General features: G+C 37.2%; 1 long non-coding RNA gene across 1 annotated transcript in view; it reads right to left on the bottom strand.

The window, feature by feature from the left end:
• LOC107758085 (uncharacterized) overlaps nt 1–20,910 on the bottom strand; it is a 33,126-nt gene that overhangs the window by 1,762 nt on the left and 10,454 nt on the right. The window contains exon 2 of the long non-coding RNA XR_001641988.1: nt 349–413. This is a non-coding gene — a long non-coding RNA (uncharacterized LOC107758085). The remainder of the gene's footprint in view (nt 1–348; nt 414–20,910) is intronic.

Here is a 20,910-nt window from a genome sequence, read left to right as displayed (position 1 = left end):
TGACTGATATTAAGAGTGTACTTTCAGATATTTAAAAAGCTGTACCATTTTACAAACATTATATATGTTATATAGTCTAGTATAATATATATATATTATATATATATATATAACATATATACATATATATATATATATAGTCTAGTATAGTATAGTATAATATTTCAGTCTGGCAAGTAAACAAAAAAATTTACTAGCCAATGACGATTCAATTGCCAAGGTGTCCGTAGAGGGTTGTCTTGTATTATAAATGTAAATGATCTTGTACGTGTTTAGAACAGACACAATCTCAGGACACTGAAGGCTGGTTTGCAGGGGATGTTGCAGGTTTGCTGTGGATTTACGCACCTCACTGGGATGAAGGTCCAACAAGCAAGTGCATTCCGATGTCTCCTCACTGCATGCGCACTGATCTGTAACACACACCACAGAGATTTAATTACGCTTTCATTTAATTCCATTATGACCCATTATCACACAAAAACATAAAAAATAATGAGACATTTTAGCATAATGACTAGAGAGAAACGACAGCCTTTGAAAGAGAGAGAGACTTTTGAACAAGTGTAACTGTCCCTTTAAGAAGGAGGCTGCAAATGATGTTTGGACACCGTGATGCCCAGAAGTGAGTTTCCTGTTTAATTTGCTCCACCCACAGTGAGCAGAAACCACAAAAACTCCCCACCTTCAATAATAATATCCAGACGGTCTCATTTTTCATCAAACAGTTCTTATTTTCACTCTCTCTCTTTTTATTGTTTCCCACTCCCTCGTCTTGTTCATACAGCCATAAACATATCAATGTTTGCAAATGAATAAGAGGCATTTACATATTTTTGCATCTACAACTAATATTTACACATTTACATATTTCGTAAAGATCCAAAAGGGCTCTGATCTCATCTGACTAAATTAACCTTTAGCATAAACCCATTTAACATTTACAGTCTTTCACTTCTGACAATGGACTGATGACTCATTTTGCACTCAGAGGCGTGTCCATTTTCGTCCAATCAAATGCTTTCTAGTCTAGAAAGAGAAAATCCCACCCTAAAAAAAAAATTAATTTAAAAAAATTTAAAAAAAAAGACAAACCCTTTGATATGCCACCAACTTTTAATTGTGATTTTTGTTTTATAGAAAATTATGATTTCTATTTTTTATTTATTTAGTTTTTTTAATATATATATATATGGTAACTTTGTTTTTTCCAGTGTATATATAATACATACTGTATATAAAAGGAGGTTTGTTGTGTTTAGTGCTGAACAATTTTGCCAAAATGACATATTATTATTATTATTATTAAATAAAAAAAGAATACAATAAAATTACAAAAAAGATCATCATATTATTCAAATAACAACCTAATTATTTTATTTTACATTACAATCGGAACACAGTGTTACGCTTCACTCACACACAGTGCATATTTTTTATAGAAAATTATGATTTCTATTTTTTATTTATTTAGTTTTTTTAAAGGTTTGCTGTGCTTTTTTGTAGGGATACACAATTAAGCCAAAGGTTTGTGATTATCTATCAATATGACTTTAAAATATAACAAAAAATATAACAATAACAAATTGTTAGTAGTAGCAGTAGTAGTAATAGTAGTAATAATAACAACATTAATTACTATTATTATTAATATTATTACTACTACTACTACTACTACTGCTGCTACTACTACTATTAACAATTTGTTAGTTATATTTCATTTAGTAATAATATTTATTTAATTATATAATAATATACTAATAATAAAACTAATAATAATATTAATAACAATAATGATTTATTTTACATTATTTTACATTTTCTGTCTTTTTATTTTAATAATTAAACCAACAAATTTTTTTTTGACAGACAACTGCAGGTAGCCCTTACAGCTTCCCTTTTGTTGACAAGAGTTTCTCACTACAAGTATGGGTGCATGTTGCATTCCTAAATGCATGTTAGTAACCCAAACTCTGAGCAGATGCAGGGATGGAGTTCTGAACCACTCTGAGACGCTACAGTGGAGCATAACTTGCTCACGTGTAAATGAACACAGTACCACGCTTCACTATGAAACATGCAGCACATATTTAATTAAATCGCAGTTTGATTGCAATTTGATAATCACACTAAGCCATTACGCGATTTTGATGAATCATGCAGCCCTAACATCAAGACAAGACAGAAAAAAATGCATTCATCAAACCACTATAGGGGCTCTTGGAGATATATTTGCAATGGACACCAACTGATCACATTCCAAGCGTTACCGTAGATCCAGAACTAACACACGCACGCACACATACACACACCTCGGCACAGCTGCCAAGACTGAAATGTGCGAAGGATTGGGTTTCTCTCATGTGAATGAAAGAAGAACTACACACAATCCCAGCAGCCACCTGCCTTTGTCCATAACCTGCAGAGATCTCCTGCATGTGTGTGTGTGTGTGTGTGTGTGTGTGCGAGCGTTGAGGGAGTTCCCATGCTGTCATTGCAGGTCTGTCATGTAGACTGTGTGGGAGAGGCATGTGGTACATGTCATACATACAGGTCTGAACAGGACACCCTGACACCTGTTGCACAAGAGACATTCTCTCACACAACACACACACACACACCCAATGACACCGGTGTTCATGCAAATGATAAAAAAGGCCTTACTTTCCATATTCTAAAAGCTAGCAGGGCTGCACTAATTGGGAAAAGAATCAAATTGTGATTTTTCTGATAAAAATTGTGACTGAAAAAAAATCCAGATTTGCTGTGTTTGGGGCTGAAGAATTTTGCCAAAATATTGTGATTGCAGTACATAATAATAAAATAATATTATTTCATTAAATCCCAGCTCTTTCGATTTAAAGTCATATCGCAATTTCGGTTTTATTTTGATTAATCTTGCAGGCCTCAAAGCTTGTACTTAAAATTTTAATAAATCCAAATTTTTCAGTCATAAATAGTTAGTACATATTACAAATACACAGGCACAAAAACACTTCCAGTCAGACGTAAAGCGTGTCGGTGACGGGTAGCGGGGTCCCACACATATTTCCATCCCAGAGACATTCAAGCTATTGACCTCAAAAACAAAAGACACAGCCCCTCTCCCACCCCCTCACGAGCACACCTCTGTCCCTCCATCACACTCTCCGTCTCTTCAACGGGAAACTTTTTTTTCCACTTGCTGCCGTTCACAAACACCCTCTGCTTCCTCTATAAAGTTATGTGCGCCCTTTCTTTCTCTCGGTCTCAAATAACAGACTCTTTCCCCTTCTCTTTCTCTCAAGGTGTGTCATTTCTGTGCCACAGCGGCACCAAACGGATATGCGAAAATAGTTAGATTTCTACATTTTCTGAAAAACATGTGGGTGGTGTTTACCTGTGCAAAACTCAGCGCCATGATGTTGTGGGTGTTAAAGGGACAGTTCACCCAAAAAGAAAATGTGCTATTAATTTACTCACCCTCAGGTCATCCAAGATCAGACCGATCTTTTCACTTCATAAGACCTCAATATATCATCAGAAGCTATGGGTATTAATTTTGTGTTGCCTGTATATGCTTTTTTGACTGTCAAACTGACGGTAGCCGAGGACTTGCATTTTAAGAAAGAAAATACACAATTTATCTTTAAATTGACATTTCAGAGGAGTTATCTCACACACAACCTGCTGGACACCAATTAGTCATTAACTAAAAGACACACAGTGCTCATCACTCATTAACCCCCAGAGGAAATTCTCTCATGATAATGTATCGGAGCAGCCTTTGTGCTCATCATCTAGCGTGGACATGACAGGTCGACTGAGCTAACTACGATCATTAGCATTAGAGGTTGACCAATATGATTTTTTAATGGCAATATGATTTTTTTAATGTGCCAGCGACAGTGATGATTATACACCGTGTCCCTTGTTAAAAACAAGTGCACTTTAGCATACAATTAAATGAGTACCTATTATAGAAAAAATAAATAAATAAACTTCAATCCACTAAAATATGTAATCAACATACGGACTAAAGACTGAAAAAACTTCAATTGTAATTGCTTTGTTTCTTGTTCTTAAAACATTAAAGATCCCATCAAAATAAAGTATTGATTAATTTTGTCCAATCAAATGCTCTCTAAAACGAGAATGTCCCTGCCCGCTAACTCTCCCACCACCTCTACTCCGTGTGTTTCTTTGCACAGGCACGGTGCACCCGCAGCGAAAGACGAGAGCCAGGCCCCGGGCGACGACCTCTCCCCCTCCGCCGCCTCCGGTCTTCGAGATCTCCACCCGGAAACACTTCGCTCCCCTTCCGTGAGACGGAAAGCGACACTGTGATCGTCGAAGACTCCATCGTCCGCCACGTCCGTGCTACGTTAGCTGAAGGTAAAGTGCACACTCACTGTTTCCCTGGTGCTCATGTTCTCGATGTTTCTGCGCAGATACCCGCGATCCTGAAGGGGCGACGAGAGCCCCGGAGCGGTCGTGCTTCACACCGGGGTTAACGACACTAAGCTGCGGCAGACGGAGATACTGAAGAGGGACTTCAGGAGCCTGATCAAGATGGTATACAGCACATCGCCCGTGACGACGGTTCCATACATTTCTGCCATATGTACATTAACTGACAGTCACCACTGATAAGCTACCACTAAATATTGTAGAAACTTAATTGGCTGTAAAGTTGCTTTGCAACGATTTGTAGCTATAGCGCTATACAAATAAACTTGAAATAAACTTGAATATGATCCTAAGATGCTGGTCTTGCTTACTTATTTAGTGTTCAGTTAAAAAGCTTTACTTTTCTACTGAAGACAAGTAGTGGCCTGAGGGTGAGTAAATTAATACCAATTTTTCCTTTATGGGTGAACTATCACTTTAACCATTTTTTGTAGTCAAACTTGTACACAGAATTCGAGCTAAATATGACAAAAACTCCCAAAAGTTATTTTGTGGATGTCCTCATTTGAAAAAACTGTATAAAATAAAGCAAATTTATTTTATATTTTTAAAATTGCCACAGAGTCTTTTGATACACTGTTCCCTCCACAAGTGAAAGAATATATAGACGTTAACAGAAACAAACTCACTGGATTCTGAATAAACCCCTAATGCTAATGCCCACACTCTTACACATGTAGTTTTGAAATCTAGGAGCGAGTCTCCAACACACACACACACACACACACACACACACACACACTCACACACATACAACGTACACTGTTGCACATTTTTAGCATGCTGAGGTATATTTATAGCTCCAAATGCCCAAAGGAGAGCAGGAGAAAAGTAATAGGAAAATTCTAGGCCCTCTCCTAAGACACACACACCTCTCGCCCTCGTATACTTGCGTAAACACATAAATCTCTCACACACATGCACACAGAGCTGTACTGTAGGCAATACAGGGTCAATACTGTGACCAAAGTGTGTGACAGAGGAGTTAAACGTTAACAACACACACAGTGAAGGCTTTATGACATTGGCCCCAGCTTAAACTACATTTGAGCGCGGCGCCAGTGGAAATGTGGGGAGGGGTGAAAGAAGAGAGAGAGAGAGAGATGAAGAATGAAAGGGTCTGACGGCCATCTCTGTCCCAGGCTGTCCACTTAGACTCGGTCTCTCTGGCGGACCAAATTGTTTGTTTCCAAAACAACAAGCTCTTTGACTTTTGCAACTTAACCTTGTCAAGGTTCCTGCCGGATTTAATTCGGTTGAGAAAATGGCGCGAGTTGAGAGTTGTTTTCCAGTCGGATGACAAACTTTTATTGATTGGGGCCTATGATGATGCATTGACGTTCTTTTCAGCAGCACGTTGTGCACTGATATGTGTTTTTGGTAAGGCTTATACGGATATCTAGAGAGCAGATCCACACGTAATACTATGAATTGTAATAAAAAAATTTTGTCAATCTGAAATTATATTTGCAACACATTTTACTTCTACAATATGACGTATTTACAAGTGAAATTGAATGTTCAACAACAACAAATGAAGGGACTTGATTTTAACCATCAGGAACTGATTCAATCATGAAAAAGTTCTAAAAATGTGCAGTCATTTGCAAAAAACAGTGCCATGAAACATACAATCATGTCACATGGAGTCATTGTTTGTCATTTCTGATCACACCAAAACATATAATATGTATGAACATGTATAACTGAACATTTTAATAAGATATACAGTAGGCTACGACGGCAGGCTAATCGGCTAGCGGTATGCTAGTATGCTGAGCAGTTAACTTGCAAAACATAAGCAAACCAAAAAAATAATACACATTATTTGTTGAATATATAACTTATGTTATATAGGCTACTATTATATGTAAGAATTTTGAAAACATAAATGTAATAAGGCTTTCTGTACCCAATATTTAAAAAATGTACAAATGCAATAAAAATATCGGTATCGGTACTCGGTATCGACAAGTACCAAAAATAGAAGTATCGGTATTGGGCGAGTACTGGAAAAAGTGGTATCGGTGCATCCCTAATAAACAGTGTACAATAAGACCAGGTGTGTATTATAAATACACACCACATATATTAAACAACACTGAAATAAATTTGGTGCAAAAACAATTTTCAGAAATTCTCAGAAATTGCTAGAATGTTTTACAACTAATTACAAAGAAACAGTAAGCAATACATTGAATTAAATGTGAAATTTTGAAGTTGAGACAATGAAACAGTATCTTCTTATAAAACGTACTCCAAAAATCTTTGTTCTGTTACAACTTTATAAATTTGTATAGTTTATGGTAGGGATGCTCCGATCAAGATTTTTGCAGCCGATACGGAGTACCGATTTCTTGTCATGGTGATCGGCCGATACCGATGCCGATTCTGATGCTTCAAGCTTTATATAGACGTTTCATCGGGCGCACGTGCCTGGCCCGAAGTTAACTTCCGTTCTGTGTTTGTTTATCATTCTGGCTATGGCGCCGGCTACAAACGCAGTTAAAGTTAAGGTGATGAGTAGACTGAAGTTGGGCTCAGGTGGTTGTGCTGTGGGATGTGTTTCCCATACATTTATTTATTTGTGGCGCTCGCCACAATATCAAAACTGACGGATTTTCCAAAAGGCTTCATTGAATAAACATGAGCACGTACAAAAATCAAAACGAGGCGCGGGTGTTTTTATATCAATGTATTTCTGAAGGAAGACAATCTTGGCTAATATGGCCAAAGAAGATATTTTGTTTTATAAATAAATGTTCATTTAAAAGCAGCCCATGATCAGCGTGTTATGTTACCGTTATCCCTTACGGCTCCGACGAGGTTTTGTTCCGTCCTCCACGCTGTGACAACTCACAAAAGACTATTTTTAGCCAAGCAGCGCGGAGAGCCGCTTCAGAAACGTGCCGCGGCTGGCTCATAAACACAAGCACTGACTAGATCGGCCGCGATCAGCTCCGGTGCCCGTGGAGCCGTAACCCGCCACAGACATGTGCAGTGAGGCGCAGATCAGCTCTAACGTCACTGAATCTGCTGTTAAAAATTAACCATCCATTCATCATATCATCATGCAAAACATACAAGACAAATAGCGAATTTTTCATTGTTTCTCGAAACGTCATAGCATTTCCACACCGGCGATGACATGAGTGGCGCCAAATCATTTATGTCCCCACGCCTCATGTACGTTGTCGCGCGTTGACGTCATCAAATTGCGATCGGTTCGTGAGATCAGCCAAGTTAGTGAGTACCGATCGAGTCATAAAATGTGATTATCGGCCGATACCGATCTCCGGACGATCGATCGGATCATCCCTAGTTAATGGTCATATCTGATTTCATCTGAACTTTAATGATGGAAAATGAGATGCACAAAAAATTACTAAAATTAAAAAAAAACATTAACACTGCAAATAAATAAATACATACAAGCATAAATAAAATAAAAATGAAAACATAAAATGATTTCAGGCATTAACAAGGCTGTTGAAAAACAAACAAAACAATGGCTTTCCTGTAAATGTCCTTGACAAACTTCTGCCAACTATTTTCAGTAAACCGCTTCGCTTCCCACAAATAAACCGCAAGTCTTGTGCAAATAAACAGATTCTGTCAGGACTGTTACTCACACACTTCATATAATCAATGCAAATCACAGACAAAGGCTAGTCAGTGTGACGAAAGTTTACGTACACATACGTTGTCAACAGCGGCACTGTACTTTTATCCCACTCCATCACCTGATGGCAAGACTTTTGCTCATGCTACTAAAGGAAAGTTAAACACACTCAAGCCGACAGCCACGCTGAAAGCTCTAATCATTCACCTGCTACCGGCATTTAATAGCCCATAAGCGCTTCCAGGTCACTAGTGAGCATTCACTGCCGCCAATCAGGTCTTTCCACTTCAGGCCTTTTACACTTGGCCAAGCCCAGAAATGGTGATCTGATCTTCAATTAGAACAACAAATAGGATTATTATTGAAGCTGACCTATTTTGTACAAAGGTCACATCAAACTAGTTCAGCCTATGATTCGGAGTCAAAAATTTTGGCATGGAAATTTAAGGCACCCAAAAATGAAGATTCTGTCAAGAAATCTGTATAACTTTCTTTCTCCGATTAAAACACCAACATAAATGTTTTTGTTTACTGATAGGCACACTTGTTAATCACCGAGTCAGCTGGTTGACTTCGAGAACAATAATTTTTGAGATTAGTATTTATTTCATGAACGCATTAATATTTAATTTTTAGATATTTTAGCAAGGGATGTGCAAAAAAACATATTTTCCCTGTAATTGTTACCTCTAATCAAAAGCAAAAACAAAGTCAAAAGCAAGGTCAAATTAAAAATAAAATAAAATAATAAAACTGTATCAGTGAGAATTGTAAATATATCAAACAAGTTCAGTGAACCATTGCATACTGATTTGAAAAGAATGATTCATTCTCAAAAGAATGATTCAAAAATAGGATATACCCAACACAAAATTTGCCATGTTTCTTACACAAAGTTATCTTACAGCTTCAGAAGAAATAGCTAATATAAATATTATGCGCAACTTAAAGGGGTCCTATTATGCTTTTTCACTTTTTCAACTTTAGTTAGTCTGTAATGTTGCTGTTTGAGCATAAAAAAGATCTGCAAAGTTACAAAGTTCTAAGCCCACTTCAAAAGGAGATATTCGTTTGGACTACAACACATATTTTCCGGGATTTGTGATATCACAAATACCGACGAATGGGACGAGACCTGGTTGAGCTGCACTAGAGAAGGCAACGAGTGATATCACTATGTCAGAGACATGCTAGTTTTCCCAAGGCAGACGAACTTAGAGTGGTTACAATCATCCGGGTTTAAATCGTGCTCAAATTTATTTGATATTGATGGAATATTTACACTGAAGCTCGCAAGGGGTGTGAATTTGATACAGGAACTATTCGAGCAGTTCATGCCAGACTGGGGAGAGAGGTGTTGTAATAATGTAAAATATGTGAAAAAATAATGTGTTTTTCGAACAACCTCGTATGAGAGCCTGTTCTAGTACACCCCCAAAACAAAATCAAGACTTTGTAAAAGAGCATAATAGGACCCCTTTAAGAAACTTGTGTGATATTTATGGTGCTTTCGCATCCAGAAGCCATTCAAAAAAATCATAATTAAATTAAAAAGTGACCAGCACATTTTTCAAAATGTCTCCTTTTTTTACTCTACAGATGAAAAAGTGATATAATACTCTATAAATGAAAGATATACTGTATGTGACCCTGGACCACAAAACCAGTCATAAGGGTCAATTTCTCGAAATTGAGATTTATACATCATCTGAAAGTTGAATAAATAAGTTTTCCATTGATGTATGGTTTGTTAGGATAGGACAATATTTGGCTGGGATACAACTATTTGAATATCTGGAATCTGAGGGTGCAAAAAAATCAAAATACTGAGAAAATCGCCTTTAAAGTTGTCCAAATGAAGTTCTTAGCAATGCATATTACTAATCAAAAATTAAGCTTGATATATTTACGGTAGGAAATTTACAAAATATCTTCATGGAACATGATCTTTACTTAATATCCTAATGATTTTTTGGCATAAAAGAAAAATTGATAATTTTGACCCATACAATGTTTTATTGGCTATTGCTACAAATATACCCAAGCGACTTGAGACTGGTTTTGTGGTCCAGGGTCACATATAAATATTATGCACAAAGAAACTTGTGTGATACTTTTATCATGCTTACACATCCTGAAGCCATTCAAAGATCATAAAATCATAATTAAATTAAAAAGCGACCAGCACATTAGAACAAAATGAGTGAGAGTAAATGATGATCTTCACTTTGATTTCTTGGGGAAAAAAAAAAAAAACCTAACTGAAACGAATTACTCAGGATTGAGCATGCTACTGGCACTACCGTATAAAATATCACCCCACACCCAGATTACAACTGATGACTCAGCGTTCGCCAGAACAGCTACTCATCAGAACGAGAGAAAGACAGAGAGGCATAATTGTTAGAAATCGGGATCGTGTCTTGTTTGAACATGAAACTTGCCGAGCCGAAACCCAATTTCCCACACGTCAGCTGAAACCACCTGAGTCAAACATGCTTTCATTCCACGCCTGACTAATACGGCCACTCTCTCTCACACACAAACGGTGACTAACACACTTTCTCGCTTTCCTTAATTTCTTCCCTTCCTCTGCAGCGGGGACTACTTCACACCGTCTGAACACTTCCCCCTCCCCGTCGCTCTCTATTTCTGTCTCGGTATGTGTTCTGCTCATTCCCTAATGAAGTGTGTGAAGAGAGAGCCATTAAACACGTTTTAAACCATGTTCAAACCCATTATTCATGCTGCCTGTAGGATCGCATTTGACATTTGACTGAGCATCAATTATGTTTGACAGCTCTATAAATGATACACAAAGGACTTGTTGGCGGGGCTTGCTGAGGCGAGCATTACAATTACTATTGCTCATACTTAGGGTTTGGGGTTCATCAAATGCTGAACTCTAAGTATTAATCTTCGTAATGATATGGCCTGTTGAGAAGAGTTGGACTTGCATTTTTTTGTAAGGGACAAAGAAATTGGAGTAGCATACCTAGGAACCAAAATACCATAGACTTGAGGATAGGCCTAAGGTTCATTTTGATTTCTCAAATTTGTTTTGTATTTTAATAGTAATTTTACTGTAAAACCAGTCTAGTTTCTGTTAGATTCAACAATGCAATGTCAGTTCGAGATGTATTATTCATTTCATGGACACGATGCTTTTTAATTTTTAGATATTTTGGATAGGTATCTGCAAAAACACGTTTTTAAAATCGACTACATATTTTTCCTCAAATTTTTCCTCATATTTTCACTCTAAGATTTGTCCTCTATTCGCACTAAGGCAAAGACAAACGCAAAAAAAAAAAAATTTTTTTTTAAAAATTAAACTGTGAATGAATGATTTAAACAAGTTCTGTAAACCATTTTATATTGATATGACTCATAATTGAATGGAAAAAAGCAACAAGCCCATTTTTTTTTTAAATTTCTCCTTTGTATTCTACTAAAAGAAATAAATGGAAACATTTGGAAAAACATGAGGTAGAGTAAATGATGACCGTTCAGTAGGGATATGCAAAAACACACTCTAATTAGGGCTGCACAATTCATCGAATTTCTAATCGCAATTACAATTATGGATGCCACAATTACGTAATCGTTCAAAGCGGCAATTAATCGTTCAAAGTCCACTTATGTTATTCTGCACACTTAAGATATGTTTTTTTCTTTTTACATGTTATCTTACGGGGTTTTTCCGTTGTTTTAGTTTTAGTATAACATCATAATACCATTCATATTTTTTATAATTTAAAGAAGAAACCAATCCAATGTATATTTGACATTTGAGGCTTAATACTATAGAAAAGCACTAAAGGTTTTTCCAGTTAGAGTGTTTTCAGCTTGTTTATTTTCATATAAAAATACGGCATGCAGTTGCATCATACAATGGTATAAACATCATTCAATTCAATAATCGCAATTACAATTCCAAGGGAATAATCGACAATTCGACTAATCGACTAATTTTCCTCTAAAAAGGCAAATAAATAAATAAAAATGATCATACAATTTTTTTTAATTGTGCAATTAATACATGTGCGAACAGCAAAACTAGTCGACTTTACTAATTGAATATTGGGTGGTTAGACACATAGTTGTCTAAATGACCATTGTGACCAATCCATAAATTTAGTTTCAGTGTTTGCAATTAAGAGATAAGAAATGAGATGAAGAATCAACAACAGAATAGAATTATCTAAAATAAAAAAGGATATTTGCATTTAGGATTGGCAAAACATGCCAGAGGAAGTTTTAAATCCACTCTGTTGCCATTCATGGTAATGTAAAAGCGTATTCCCTTACAAAACAGCCACTGGAAATGTTTTAGGGCCCAACGGGGATAAGATTTGACACATTTCTGTGATTTGACAGGGGGGGTCGAATTTTGCATGACATCATTCACCCATTCTAGAAAAGACTGTGTTATTGGAGGTGGGACAAAGCCTTGCTTGGCTGTTTGATTTGAAGGCAGTTTGCAGCCTGTCAGCCACAAAAAGGGGGCAGCTTACTGGATTGAGTGCATTTTTTTTTTACAGAATCACTGGATTAAACAGTCTATCGTCATCTGCAGGTAGGATGTGTTATGCCATGCTGACACAGATCAGACAAGAAAATGCTAAAAATAAATACAAATTTTGGTGTTTAATTTATTTTGGTTTTTAGAGTCACATACTTAGTTACTTTACTTTCCATTGGCTATTTTGTTTCGGTTAATGACAATATTTGCACATAAATCATTGCCATTTTATAAGCAACCATCTAGCAGAACATCTTAGAAACCACCCGAAACACCATAGCAACCACCCAGCAAAACCTTAGCACAGAGTGGAAAGTTTTCCATGGAGAAGTCTAGTACCTTTAGTAAGGGCTGATGGGAAATCTTGCTGCTTAGGTAAAGACGTATTAGAGGTCAGTAGGTCACAGAAATCTCTTTCCTGCTGAATCATGTTTGAACATAACGCATCTAATAAATGCTTTTGTGCACGTAAGTCTGTTGCATAACTAGCAGATGAGTAAATATGGAAAATAATGGAACTGAACACTCCCAGTCTGGCATTTAGTAAAAAAAAAGTAAAATTTTAAAATGCTGTTTTCATCACAATAGAAGGCTTACCTAGAAACTTCCCACTGTCAGTGTCTCTAGTAATTTTCTCTTTCAGTCTCTCTCTCTCTCTTTCCAGCTGCGTGCCTTCCCTCTTCAGTCAGTCCATTGTTCCTCCGCTGCAACAGGCCGTTTGTTTTTCAGTCGCCTGTTGTCGTGGGAGTGAGTGCAGTGCAGTTTCGAGTAGAACAAAAGGTTACGAGAGTGCAACTGTCATATGTGCAAGATGGCAGCTACAGGGGCTCGCAGGTGAGAGTGTGTGTGACTTTATCAGAAATCACCCGGACTGGACTCCAGGAGAGGCTTGGTGCATTTTGGGAGCGCTGAGACTTTAGGACGCCAACTGCAGGCTGTATGCGTCAACAACTCGCTCATTCACACTGATCTAATTTTCTTCTGAATATTTCACTGTCCGAAGCCTCACTGATACGCATCAGTGAAAGCCATCCGAAAAATCTAATCTGCATGATTTTTTGTTGAAATGGTCTTGATACAGATAGTTTTTTGACCAATGAATTCCAATGACTTTTCCAATCATTCGTGGTCAAGGATTTAAAGGGATAGTTCACCCAAAAATGAAAATTCTGTCATTAATTATTCAACCTCATGTCGTTCCAAACCTGCAAGACTTTCTTTCATCTTCGTTCATGACAGCACCACGCAACATGCCTTTGTTTGCAAGTAGAGAAATGCACATGCATGTGTCGTGGTACTCTCGTGAACGCGTCAAAGACTGACACGGAAGAGAAGAAATTGTTTTTGTTTTCTTTGCACACAAAAGCTATTCTCGTAGCTTCATCAAATTATGGTTAAACCACTGATGTCACATGCATTATTTTATTGAAGTCCTTACTACGTTTCTGGGCCTTGAACGTGGTAGCTCCGTTGCTGTCTATGCAGGTTCAGAGAGCTCTTGGATTTCAACAAAAATATTTTCATTTGTATTCCGAAGACGAACAAAGGTCTTACGGGTTTGGAATGACATGAGGGTAAGTAATTAATGAAAAATATTTTTGGGGTGAACTATCCTTTTAAAATAAAATAAAATATTGCAATGTGAATACTGCAATAATGTATTTAACAGCTGTGTCAGCAGGCCAGCTCCACACATGCTCTTTGGCCACATGCAAAATTTTCATGTCAAAGTCAAATAGCTGTGCAAGAAAAACAAAAAAAACACTGTTGGGTAATAAGATTTATTTGTTACATTAAACATTTGTAATGTGCTTGGCACATGAATAAATAAAAAGGGTGACAAGAAGATTTGTTTTGCCATAATATGATCATCACCTCATGAACAAATATGATGTCTCACATTGAAATATTAATACTTTAAAGCAACATGGCGCACCCAGTCACATTAAAGAAAAAGTTTGTCTAAAAGTGAAAATCTGCTAAAAATGTGCTCATACTCAGGTCACCCAAGATGTAGATGAGTTTGTTTCATTGGAACAGATTTGGATAAATTAAGCATTCCATCACTTGCTCACTAATGGATCCTCTGCAGTGAATGGGTGCCGTCAGAATGAGAGTCCAAACAGCTGATAAAAACATCACAATAATCCACAAGTAATCCACACCACTCTACTCCATCAATTAATGTCTTGTGAAGTGAAAAGCTGCGTGCTTGTAAGACACAAATCCATCATTAAGGCGTTTTAACTTTACAATGTCACTTCTGGCCAAAATACCAGTCCATAATCCATAATAATGCTTCCTTCTGTTCAGTGAAAAAGTCCATCCTCTGTTGTCCTCTCACATCAAAATCCACCAACATATTTGTTTAGAACTGTTTTCGCTTGTAACCTGTGCTTGATCTGTGCATATTTCTCTCCTGATTCAGACTACTTTTTCACTGAAAGCCATATTATGGATAGAGGGCTCATAACTCATAAGCCAGAAGGAATAGTCTGAAGTTAACATTTCTTAATGATGGATTTGTTTATTACAAACATGCAGTTAAAAAGTTAATTGATGGAGTCATGTGAATTACTTGTGGATTATTGTGATGTTTTTAATCAGCTGTTTGAACTCTCATTCTGACGGCACCCATTCAGCGCAGAGGATCTATTCGTGAGCAAGTGATGTAATCCTGAATTTCTCCAAATCTGTTCCAATTAAGAAACAAACTCATCTAAATCTTGCATGACCTGAGAGTGGGTAAACTTTTAGCAAATATAAATTTTCAGGTGAGCTATTCATTTAAAGTATGAGGGAGGAAGTATGATAGATATTACGAAACTACTCCAGAAAACAGTACTTGCAATACATAGACCAAACACTAAGAGTCACATCTGCATTTGCGTACTTGTGTAAAGAAAGCTTCTGGCCTTCGAGGAGACTCAAAGTGTGCACTGAACATCCGAGACACCCTGCTGAACAACTTTGATAAATAACATAATCAACAACAGCTCGCTACAAATTATAATCACTTTCAAACTTCTTATTCAGTGTCAGGTGATTACTTTTCTCAAAAGCCAATTTGGTAATTATCTATAATTAACGAAAGCTTCTCTTCCAGTTTCTGAGAATCAGTTGGATATGTGCGCCTCATGCCAGGATATTTGCAAATGCAAACTAATCGTAATCATGTTGCAATAAACATGATTGGCATTTACAAAATAAAAAAAAAAGAGAAAGGAGATCTAAGAGACACTTTAGAGACTAATGTGTATAACTTAAGAAGTGTGCACTGTAGCCGACTTGTTCTAGTTGCAGTGCATTGTGGGACTTCACACAGGTGAAAGCCAAAAAAATCAGCCTGTTGGGGGTTTAGGCAGGTTGCTGTGGCAACTACGCATGACACAGGTCTTGGCAAATGAAAGCAGCGTGAGAGAAGAGTGAAGAACGTGAGGCCTAAAGCAGGCTGGATGATGAGGACACAACAACAAACAGAGAGACCGAGAACGGACGCAGTCAGGGGGAAATTATCTCGCAGCCGGGCTTGTTTGAAAACACTGCCCGTGCCCCTGCGCCAAGAAACAATGACACAAGTGAAAGAATACTGTTTATTTAAGAGGAAGGGAGGACAGACTGCAGCGGACTGAAGAAGGGAAACAAAGAAGGAGGAGTGAAGCAATCAAAGGCAAAGACGCCTCACAGATACAGCCTGAGAAACTGTTAAAGGAATAGTTCGCTCAAAAATGAAAATTCTGTTATCGTTTACACACTCTCATGTCGACCCAAACCTGTATGCTTTTTTGTGGAATATCAAAGGATCATGTTTTAAGCAACACTTTTTCATTCAACAATCATGACAAGAAAAGTCATTGGTTTTTGCACGTCTCAAACATTATAATCTCTAAGCTGGCATAACACATCTAATTGCACCATATTTCAGTTAATATGCACCAGTATATTGATGTGGTGTTCAGTATAGAGTTATAATATACAGTTTTGGTCACTATGAACTAGGGCTGCACGATAAATCGAAATGTAATCGAGATCGCGATACGACAGAAGCTGCGATTGTCATGCGTATCTTTCAGTGAAGCACGGTTCTGTGATCAGCAGTAAATCTCCATCCAAAGGCCAGAGGGCGCTCTCGCGCTGAAACTCCAAATACGCCTTGCAGAAGAAACCCAGGAAATGCCTATTGCTGCAGCTGAATAAACAGAAGATTCAACTGCTTTCATTGATTCAACGTGACTAATAAACACACGACTGCGGCAATATACGGTTTATCTGAGTTCTTATTATAATTTTCATTAAAATAAAGTATATTTATAATGTAATGCCTTTATCACTGCTTAGATACTATGAAATATGTTGCGTGCCTTATTCTGTGTAAGAAGCCACATCATCTCACAGAAGGATTTATTTCAAACACTCGACTGACGTTATGAAGTGAGTTTGGAGTAAAAATATGTTATTAAATGTGGTATTTTCACATGCTTTCAGATGGAGCAGCATTTACTTCACAGAGCCGTAGTTCACTGAGAAGTTATGCATACAGCTGTCATTATCGCGAACGATTTCTTCGATTTCATAATCGCGCAATAAAATCGTCTGCGATTTTTTTGCGTAACTTGTCAGTGAACTACGGCTATGTGTAGTAAATTCTGCTCCATCTGAAAGCACGTGATGATGATTTCCTGCTGATTACAGAACCGGCTTTTTTAACAAAATGCGCATGACAATCGCATTCGATTAATCGTGCAGCCCTACTATGAACTGTTTAAAGTGCATTAAAGAGATGCATGAAGCAGTGTTTGTGTTCCTCAGAAAACTAGAAAAAAGTATATAGGTTTGAAACAACAAGAACTTTTTTTACAGAATAAGGATTCCTTTTAATTATTCAAATTCTCACTAACTTGTTCCAATGAAGCATTGAAATTAATTTGTGAACCTAATTCATTAAAAAAGAACTGATGGAAAAGACTGATTCACTCACAAATTTGGCATCCGTATGACCTGCAAACAATTTTAGCACACACATTTTAGCAATATTTAGCCAAATATTTTTTTTAAGAATGTATTGTATGTTCATTATATAAAGTTCTATGGTTTTCATGGCTTTTAAGATTGTATTACTTTCTATGACTTTTCCATGCCTACAAAACACCACTTTAAAATTCCATAATGTTTCCAGATTTACCTTGATTGTGGAAACCGTGTTTCTTTCTAAATGTATGTGTGAATTAAGTCAGCAAAGAGGTTTGTGTTCATCATGTAACACGGCAAGTGAAATATTTACATTATATTCCCAAAGTAATAGCAATCAGCAAGATAAAATGAACCAAAAATATAAAATTACGCAACAATGTAAATATCACAATGACTTTAATATGCTTTTTATTTGGCCACTAAATTTCATAAAGACTGTGTAGTTACATAATGTGAGTATTTTTAAGACTGTTACGATCTGATTCAACTATTTCTTTGCATCATCATGTGCATTTCTTTGCACCTAATTTGCATCATATAAAATACAAAAAATATTTTTTTAAATATGTGCATAAGTAATAATGTAATTGTATGTATATTAGTGCATGTAAATTAAAATGTTATATAATTAGTTATTTTGTTCATTCCGCGAACAACAGTGTGGAAAACATACATTGATTATTTTTATAGCGGTTTAAAGTAATTAATGTGATTCCCTTTCTGTAATGCCACCAAATGGAATTGCCCAAATTGGCCATAAAATGTTTCTAGGTGTACCAAACACTCCCCCTGTCTGTTACTGGACAGACGAACAGATCCACTGGTTGAGCCAGTGTTGCTGCATTGGCCTGGTAAGGATATTTTTTTCTTACCTATATGCAAACATGACTACAAAGTGTGAGGTAAACATGAACGCATTGGTTTGGGTGTATACAGAATGATCACATCGTGAAACAGAGTTTCTTGGAGCACATACCATGTGACCCCAAAGAGAACTGAAAAACAGAGAGGGAGGGAGAGCGAGAGGGCGGGCAGTACATACAGCATAAACATAAATTGTCATGGCCACAGAACACACAGTGTGTGCAGTGACTGAGGCCGCAGTCCCTCGGTGAGCTCTGCAGTCTCTTTCTCTATTTCATTCTCTCTCTGTAAAGACAGGGAAGAGCTCGGCTCACTTTGCACGGGGGTCAAGGGTTGTATCTTTTCCAACACACTCTGGGCCGTCAGCCAACTAGAGCAAGGAAAAAAAAAAAGAGCAAATTGCAGGGGCAGCACAAACAGACAGGAGATGGTGAGAGAGACATGGAGGTACAGTCTCTGTTCTGTAGAGCTAGTGTTCATCAGGGGAAAAAAAGAGAGAGATATAGGAAAATGAGACATGCAAGTGAAAACTAGATTTGTGCATCTTCTGAAGAAAATGTTTGCCTGTGCAAAGGTCGCTGCCACAGTGCCAGGATGTTTCAGGGAGTCAAAAGAACCAACTGCCAAGTTTGTATGATATTCTGGTCTCTAGATATGCTAAATATGCTTAGAAGTTTGGAAGTTTGTTTCAATCGCAAAAGAAAGAAAGAAAGAAAGTATTTAAAAAGACGTCTAGCTAATGGGGAAGCTAAAATGTATATTTTTACAAATTTTTGGTTGAGTCACATAACATTTTACAACATAAAAGGTCAAATTATCTGATATTTTAGGAGACAGCAGTGGTCCTCTCTGATATAAATTTCCCGTTTTATGCTTTTTTTCCCTGCATCATTTATGCATGTTAGTTGTACCACATTATTTTAATTTGCAAAAACAATCGTTCTTCAAATATTTATAATATTTTAACACTTTCTTTTTAAGTAATTTTTAACAAGGGCTTTTTTATGCATTGAGCTTTCAGACAGTTTATGCCTGAAAAAAAAAAGTATTTCAGCCATTAAAAAATATGTTTATCATAAAAGAGGTTTATTCAAGTCAATGAGTATAGTTAATTAATTTTTAAATACAAATGAATAGATCCGAAGGAGAAAAAAAAATGAGCGTCATGTCACTGACTCAATATCAACAAATCTCTTCCATCGGATGTCATCCATCCACTTTATTATTATTATTCATATTTTGTAAATCGCAAGCCGTTTTCACATGATTACAACAATTTTGATATTTGAAAGTGCTGAATGGTCAATTAGAAATGAATGTTTTACCATGTTTTTGTTAAAGTACTACCTCATTTTTGAGACTTTTAACCATTGCACCTTTTAATTCCAGTTCTTTGTAAATCAAAAAATTAACGCCATAAGTACCAACAATCATCATTACAGGGGAAAGAATACAGTAAATTTTCTCTTATGAGAGAAACTGCACTCCATCACCGGCGCATAAAGCTAAATATTTAAGTTTTTAATTAAGCCAGTATACACACACTCTGCCATCCAGCCAATTGCAGCGCTGGGGGAACAAACTCAACAGGAATCTTGGACACACCCAGAGTAATTTCCATTCCACCTTAAATGTAGGGCAAAGTTCTAGCTCAATCCAGCCAAAGAGTTTGTACTAAAGGAAAAAAAGGCTTGTTGTGTTGACTGTGGAGTGTTCGGAGCCTCACAGCTGTGTGCTGTTGTTTTCGGCGCGCTGAAAGCTTCTCGATATCACATTATTCTTTCATAGCTCACCTTAGCACCGCGACTTGTAACTCATCTGGAAGCTCAGATCACCTGACCAGATAAGAAACACTTTGTTCCAAACATTGGATCTTACTGTCCTTCCAACGCACTACAAACGGCCTTTAATAGACCCAAAACACAGATCTACAATTGACGAAACATTTCACCTTCCTCCTGCCTGACCTGTGATAAGACGGATTACGCCGTCGCCTCATAAATCCATCGTTGTTTTTATGACCAGGTGATACTGTGGTGGTGCGTTAATGGTTATATGACATAACACAGACCTGCAGTTCTTGTTTTTAATATTCCTGATGTAAATATGCCTTCCCTGGACGCCTGTCTGTGTGCCTGAGAGGATGCACTACTCTTCAAACAACATGAAAGCAGATGGCAGCACAGGGACAAACGCTGTCCCTTAGCAGAGGTGATCTGAAGTGTGGCATCATGCAGTCTCAGGTGAGAGGCCATATGTTAGGCTGTGAAACGTTTGCACAGGCCAGCATGAAGAGGTCCGTTCTGGTTCTGCAGCGGCGGAAATTAAGTGGTATTAGAATAGGGCATGGGTCGGCAACCTTACACCGCGTCTAAACCGGACACGTGCAGACATCGCAACACATCAAAATGATCAATCAAGATGATTGACTGATTGATTATAATCAATGGAGCTGGACTTTAGCCCTTTCATGGATGGA

Source organism: Sinocyclocheilus rhinocerous, unplaced genomic scaffold (genome assembly GCF_001515625.1).
Source record: "Sinocyclocheilus rhinocerous isolate Xijiao unplaced genomic scaffold, SAMN03320098_v1.1 scaffold82, whole genome shotgun sequence".
NCBI classification, from domain to species: Eukaryota; Metazoa; Chordata; class Actinopteri; order Cypriniformes; family Cyprinidae; genus Sinocyclocheilus; species Sinocyclocheilus rhinocerous.
Note: the sequence above shows the minus strand (reverse complement) of the source record. Positions and strands in the feature narration are given on the sequence as shown.